The sequence below is a fragment of the Mauremys reevesii genome, linkage group 12, assembly GCF_016161935.1.
Source record: "Mauremys reevesii isolate NIE-2019 linkage group 12, ASM1616193v1, whole genome shotgun sequence".
Taxonomy (NCBI): Eukaryota; Metazoa; Chordata; order Testudines; family Geoemydidae; genus Mauremys; species Mauremys reevesii.
In genome coordinates, this window is record NC_052634.1 from 26,172,391 (window position 1) to 26,178,390 (window position 6,000).

General features: G+C 54.4%; 2 non-coding genes across 2 annotated transcripts; one reads left to right on the forward strand and one right to left on the reverse strand.

The window, feature by feature from the left end:
• Positions 1–3,297: 3,297 nt before the first annotated feature.
• On the reverse strand, positions 3,298–3,368 carry TRNAS-CGA. Its single transcript has one exon. It is a non-coding gene; the product is annotated as a tRNA-Ser (tRNA).
• Positions 3,369–4,861: 1,493 nt separating this feature from the next.
• On the forward strand, positions 4,862–4,933 carry TRNAQ-CUG. The gene has a single exon. It is a non-coding gene; the product is annotated as a tRNA-Gln (tRNA).
• Positions 4,934–6,000: the final 1,067 nt, after the last annotated feature.

A 6,000-nucleotide genomic window follows, 5' to 3' on the forward strand; every position in this document is an offset into this window, starting at 1 on the left:
GTCAGGGCTGGGTTGGGTGAGGTGCTGGGGGGTAGGTGGGGGGAGGAGGCTGGCTGGCTGCCTGCTGAGGAATGACAGTGAAAGTAACTCACTTCCTGGGCAGTGAGCCAGGATTGGAATGTCACACGGGGCTGGGATGGGGTTAGCCAGATGTGTGAAAAATCAGGACAGGGGGTTGGGGTAGGGTGAGCAGATATCCCTATTTTATAGGACCAGGCCCAATTTTGGGGTCTTTTCTTATATAGGCTCCTTTTACCCCCCACCCCCACCCCCTTTCCTGATTTTTCACACTTGCTGTCTGGTCACTCTAGGTGGGGGTAATTGGTGCCTATATAAGACAAAGCCCCAAATATCGGGACTGGCCCTATAAAATCAGGGCATCTGGATCTGGTCACCCTAGCTGGGGAGCGCCTCTCCCCCGGGCTTGCAGCTGCCACCGATCCACCTCATCCGGGGGGAGCTGTACAGGGCAGGATGAGCTGCTGTGGCTCCATGGGTGACCTGTCCCTGAGATCAGATGCTGGGCTAACTTCACCATGGTCCGTACGGCTGGTGGTGGTGCCCATTGGCGTGTGATTGGACCTGAGGGTTTGCTGCTGCTGTTGCTATTCTGCACCCCAAGAGGTGGATTTTGGGGTCTACTGCAGCTGTTGGACAAGCAGGCTGGGGGGTGAGCCAAGCATGAAAGCAGGACTGTGTTGCCATTTAGATTGTCATTTAACAACTTTGTTTGCCAAAAATTATTGCTAACAATCCTGAATCCAATTTCAATATTTTTTTTAAAAAAAAAATCAATATCTTAGCCAAAAACAGAAAATTAAGTTGTTGACAATTATTAGTGACAGGTTTAGTTTGGGGCAGGGAGTGGGCCAGTTTTCATCAGAGAAACAAAAAATGTTGACTGACTTTCCTATAGCCTGTTACTCCTGATAAGAGCCCTCCAACAACTGTAATATGCTCATCTCCTTACTGGTGTATAGAGCAGGGGTCGGCAACCTACGGCACACGTCCCAAAGGTGGCAGGTGAGCTGATTTTTGATGGTACGCAGCGGCAGGCTGAGTGGCTCAGCCCATCACTGCTCTGGGGTCCCGGCTGCTGACCTATTGCCAGCTGGGATACCGGCCGTCGGCCCCACTCAGCACCTGCTGCTGGCCTGGGGACCCCCAAGGAACCCCAGGCTGGCAGCGGGCTGAGCAGGCCGGCAGAACCACTCAACCTGCTGTCAGCCTGGGGTTCCATTCACTCAGCCGGCAGCGGGCTGAGTGGGCTGGTGGCGGGCTGAGCAGGGCCGGTGGAGGGTTGAGTGGCTCAGTCTGCTGCCAGTCTGGGGTGCCGGCAGTACTCAGCCTACTGCTACGCCGGGGTTCCTGCTGCCGGCCCCTTGCCAGTGAGGAGCCCAGCCGCTGACCCCTGTCTGCCTCCTGCGAGCCTGGGTGAGCAGAATCCCAGGCTGGTAGCGGGCTGAGGGGGGTTGGCGGCCGGGATCCTGGCTGGCAGGAGTTGGTGGTCAGAACCCCAGACCAGCAGCGGGCTGAGCAGGGCCTGGGATCCTTGTCTAGGGTTCCAGCCACCAGTCCCACTCAGCCCGCTGCCGGTCTGGGGTTTCATTTACTCAGCTGGCAGTGGCCTGAGCAGGACCGGTGGCCAGGACCTCAGATAATAGTTTATTTATATAATATACACATAGAGAGAGACCTTCTACAAACGTTAAAATGTATTACTGGCACGAGAAACCTTAAATTACAGTGAACTTGGCACACCACTTCTGAAAAGTTGCCGACCCCTGGTATAGACTGACCATATGTTGTACTAAGATTCTCCTGCTTTTTTTTTCCTGTGAGTCAGTATAGCTTTTGCCAGCCCAGAAGTTGGGCAGCCAATGTTTTACGTTTTCACAATATTTTCTCCAACTTTCATAAAGTAAATAAATAGTTAATATGAGTTTAAAAGGCCAGGGACACTTCCTTGTGAAGAATCTGTACAGCAGATCATGCTAGAGCTGTGAAAATGTCAGTTTTTGATGGAACTTTAGAGGCAGTGATTTATCATGTATTTTATCATGTGAATGTGCTGCTATTGCTAATGTCTTTCCAAACAAAAATAAGGCACAATAGGACTTCTGTAACATTTCTGTGCTACCTTAATCTAGATGAGATGATTCTGTGCTGACTTCATTTTGGTCACTTTGTGCTTTACCTAGCAGTAAAACTAGGGTTATATTTTCCCACTGTTTGGAAACCCAGCTTATTAAACTGATTTTGCAGCCAAAGACGCCAGAAAGATTGCTTTTAATTAAAAACAAATCTTTGTTTCAATACCTCTTCATATAAATTTCCAATAACATTTTGACAAATTAAAAAAAATATATTATTTTCATCATTCTGTCAAATCAGAATTTTTTCTATAGTGCTACTTCTTTAGTGCTAGACCATCAGCATTACAGTGTGCTTAGTTAAGTAAAACTGGTTTTAATAACGTGAATGTGGCAAGTTTTCCAATACTGTATGCTTATATTTGTGTTGCTAAGTGCAGATCAGGCACAGGGGCACCAGTTTAATAATCTCACCTAGGGCACCATAAATCCTAAGGACGGCCCTGCTGGTGAGTGCGGATCTCCCTCAGCCTCCCCCGCAATGCTGGTCAGTTTTATTGTCACTGTGATAGTCGGTGCTTCCCTTCAGGGCCGGCCCTAGAGGGGTCTGTGACAAATCCCCCCTTTCCTCCCCAGGCCCTTCCCCCACCCCACCCCTTCCCCCAAGCCCCCACCTCTGTCCCATCTCTTCCCAGCTTGCACCTTCCTGCCCCATTCCTCTCCCTCCCCCACCTCCTCCAGTCCCTGCTCCTCCCCCTCCCTGCCCAGCGCCTCCTGCACCCCACTGAACAGCTGATCACTGGCAAGTGGAAGTCACTGAAGGGGAAGAGGAAGAGCTTGTCAGCAAGGCCTGTAGTGGGGGGGGGGGAGCTGGCTGCCAGTGGGCGCTGAGCACCTATTTTTCCTCTGTTGGTTCTGCAGCCCCGTAGCTCCCATGGAGTCGCTGAATTGGCTCCTGTCACACTCTAGAGAGAGGAGCAGAACCAGGGCTATGGCTGATCTATGGGGCACCAGGTGAGTGGCAGAGGTTTCAGATGCTGAGAGTTTGCCCGACCCCTCAGGGACACAGTGTGAGGTGGTGTCCCAGGGATCACTATGAAAGGAGCAGAACAGGATTTACTTGGGGTGGGGAGAGAATTGAGAGTGTCTCAGGGGGTTGTACAGAGGTATTGCCCCAGTGAGACACCTGCTAAAACACAGGCTTCGCTGTGAGCAGGATTCGAACCCGCCTACTGGATTTCGACTCCAACACCTTAACCACTCGGCCATCACAGCTGTCAGCACAAAACTGCCCCAATGACAGAGAAACTGGTAAAGAATCACAATGCCCAGGCGTGAAGTCATCTGAACTACAGAATTCCCACCGCAAACCTGGCTCCCAAAGCACAGGGGGGATTTGGGTTTGTTCTCTTTGCTTAGCCATGTGCAGTTGCACAGAGAGCGCGTTTAAAAGTCTCCCCTCCCACAGAGCGGGAAGGGGAAATGATTCTCAACTTGAAGCCTGATGTAGGGTGACCAGACGTCCCGATTTTATCAGGACTGTCCCGATATTTGCCTGTTTGTCCCGCGTCCCGACCGATGTTTGGTCAGGACACTGGACAAACAAAAAATTTTGCCCTCTGCTCCGGCACACAGGCAGAGCCCGAAGGGACACTCGCCCCCCCCGACTCCGCCCCCTCCTTCCCCCATTGGATCCCTCCCCAAATCCCCACCCTGGCCCTGCCCCCAGCCCCACCCCCTCACTGCCCCATTGGATCCCTCCCCAAATCCTCGCCCTGGCCCTGCCTCTTCCCCAAGCACGCGGCATCCTCCTCCCTCCCAGGTTTGCACACGGGCCATGGCCATGGCCGGGAGCGCAGCACGGAGGCTGCTCCAGCCCTGGAGCCTGCGGGGCAGTGCAGTGGGGCTGGGGGCAGTGCGGAGCGGACAGGACCCATGTGGGTGGGGGGCGGAGACACATGTGGGGCAGACACGCTCCTGCCAGGAGGGCCCGGGCCCGGCTGCCTGGTTCGCCCCTTGCCCGGGAGCTGCAGGAGGGACCTGGAGTACGGCTCGGCTGCAGAGCTCGGAGCCCAGGCTGGGCCCAGGAGCGAGGGGATGAGGGAGCTGGGGGTGTATCGGGGGTCTGAGCCGAGAGTTGGGTGGAGACGGGGCCGTGCCACTGCCACCTGGCGGTGTGGGGGGAGCCTCTGGCTTTTTTGTTTTTTGCTCCGCCCTCCACGTCCCAATATTTCATCTTTGACATCTGGTCACCCCAGCCTGGTGTGAATGAGGATGTCTGGACCAAGGGGCCAGGGACTGGCCTTTGCTAGAGAAACCACTGTCAAGTGTTAGCCAATTAGGACAAGTCAGCAAATAAGAACAACCTCAGGTCTCAGTAACTGCTGCAGGTAGCAAAGTCCTACAGGGAGCAGTTTCCGGCACTACACCTGCGCAGCTCTGCTCCCCGGCTCTTCTCGGGCTCCTGCTCTCTCCTTAGCTCTGCCCCACTCTGGCCCAAGCAGTTCCAGCTCCCACGGAGGATGGGACCCCCTGGCCTGGTGACTGCCTGGCCTGTCAGTGCGGCTAACTTGGAGCTTAGGCCTCTCCCCATTGCCCAGGGGACTGTCAGTCTCAGGGTCCTGATTTCCCATTGGCCCTTCCCCCTTCTATTGGGACTGGGAACTAGCCAACCAAAAACCCCACTAAGTTTTAGTAAGGGGCCAACAGTCCCTTACATGAGCCAGTCCAGTGAGGGTCACCAATGTGCAGAAAAAGCAGCAGGAGCTGGTCCCATGGTGTAACGGGCAGCACTCAGGACTCTGAATCCTGCAATCTGAGTTCAAATCTCAGTGGGACCTTGTGTTGGGTTGTGGTGAAGCCCTGGAGCTTGCAGTGCTCAACTTCCCTGTTTCCAGTTGTAGGAGAACAAGTCTTTCCCTTCTGGCTGTGGTGGGTCAGGGCTCTAGAGCTGGGTACTGGTGTCTTAGGGTTGGGATTCTCATGGCTTTACCTGGTGCCCATAAGTCTGGTACTTGCCACTGTGCTTGAAGGAAGCAGGGCTGGGCAGGTGGGAGCCCAGCACCTCTCCTCCTCTGGGCACCTTGAGCAGAGGCAGCTGGTGCTGACAGCTCCAAGGGAAGGCTTAAAAGCAACTGAGGGCAGGGCAAGAGGAGGGGAGGACCATGCCTATGTGTGGCCAGCAGACAGCCACAGACACTCCCTACCATGCCAAACCCCTGCAGGGCAGCTGCTGATGCTCTGTGGCCAACATCAGAAGAAGGTAGGAAAGCAGGGCTGGGCCCCTGAGGGTGCTCACTTTGGCAGTGGAGCTGCCCATTTTCTTTGGCAAGTCAGGAAAGACAAAGGCAAGACTGGAAGCCCCTGGGGCTCATGCCCCAGCCTTTGTGACACCCAACCCCCAACTCCTTCCTGGGGCTCTAGCTGAAGCCAGAGCACTGGCCTGAGTGACCAAGAAGAGGTTCCAGCTGTGAAGAAAGCAGGACTTGCAGCACAAAGTGAGCACAACCACGAGGGGACTCAAATCCTGAATCATCCGATCCACAGGGAGATGCCTTATACTTTAGGCCACATGATGAAGGGGTCTAAGCTCTTCTTTGGAAAAGCCAGACACTGTGTTTCTCAGGTCATCTGCTGAGGGGGCCGAGACACTCTGGGCACAAGAAGTCGAGTTCCCAGCGAGACATGAGACTTAATTGTATGGGGCCAGGTGCAGGGCTTTGGCAGGGAGGCTCAGGCATGGGGGATTGATGTGCAGCGGATGGACCGGCTGTCTAGGTTGGGAGATTTAGTCTCCCTGAGGAGGAGGAGGAATCCTGCTGACAGGCAGTGGCTGTGCATAAAAAGAGGAGGGGTTCCTGGGACTTTTTTTGCCCCCACTTTGCCTGCCTGCTCACTCTTGTGGTGA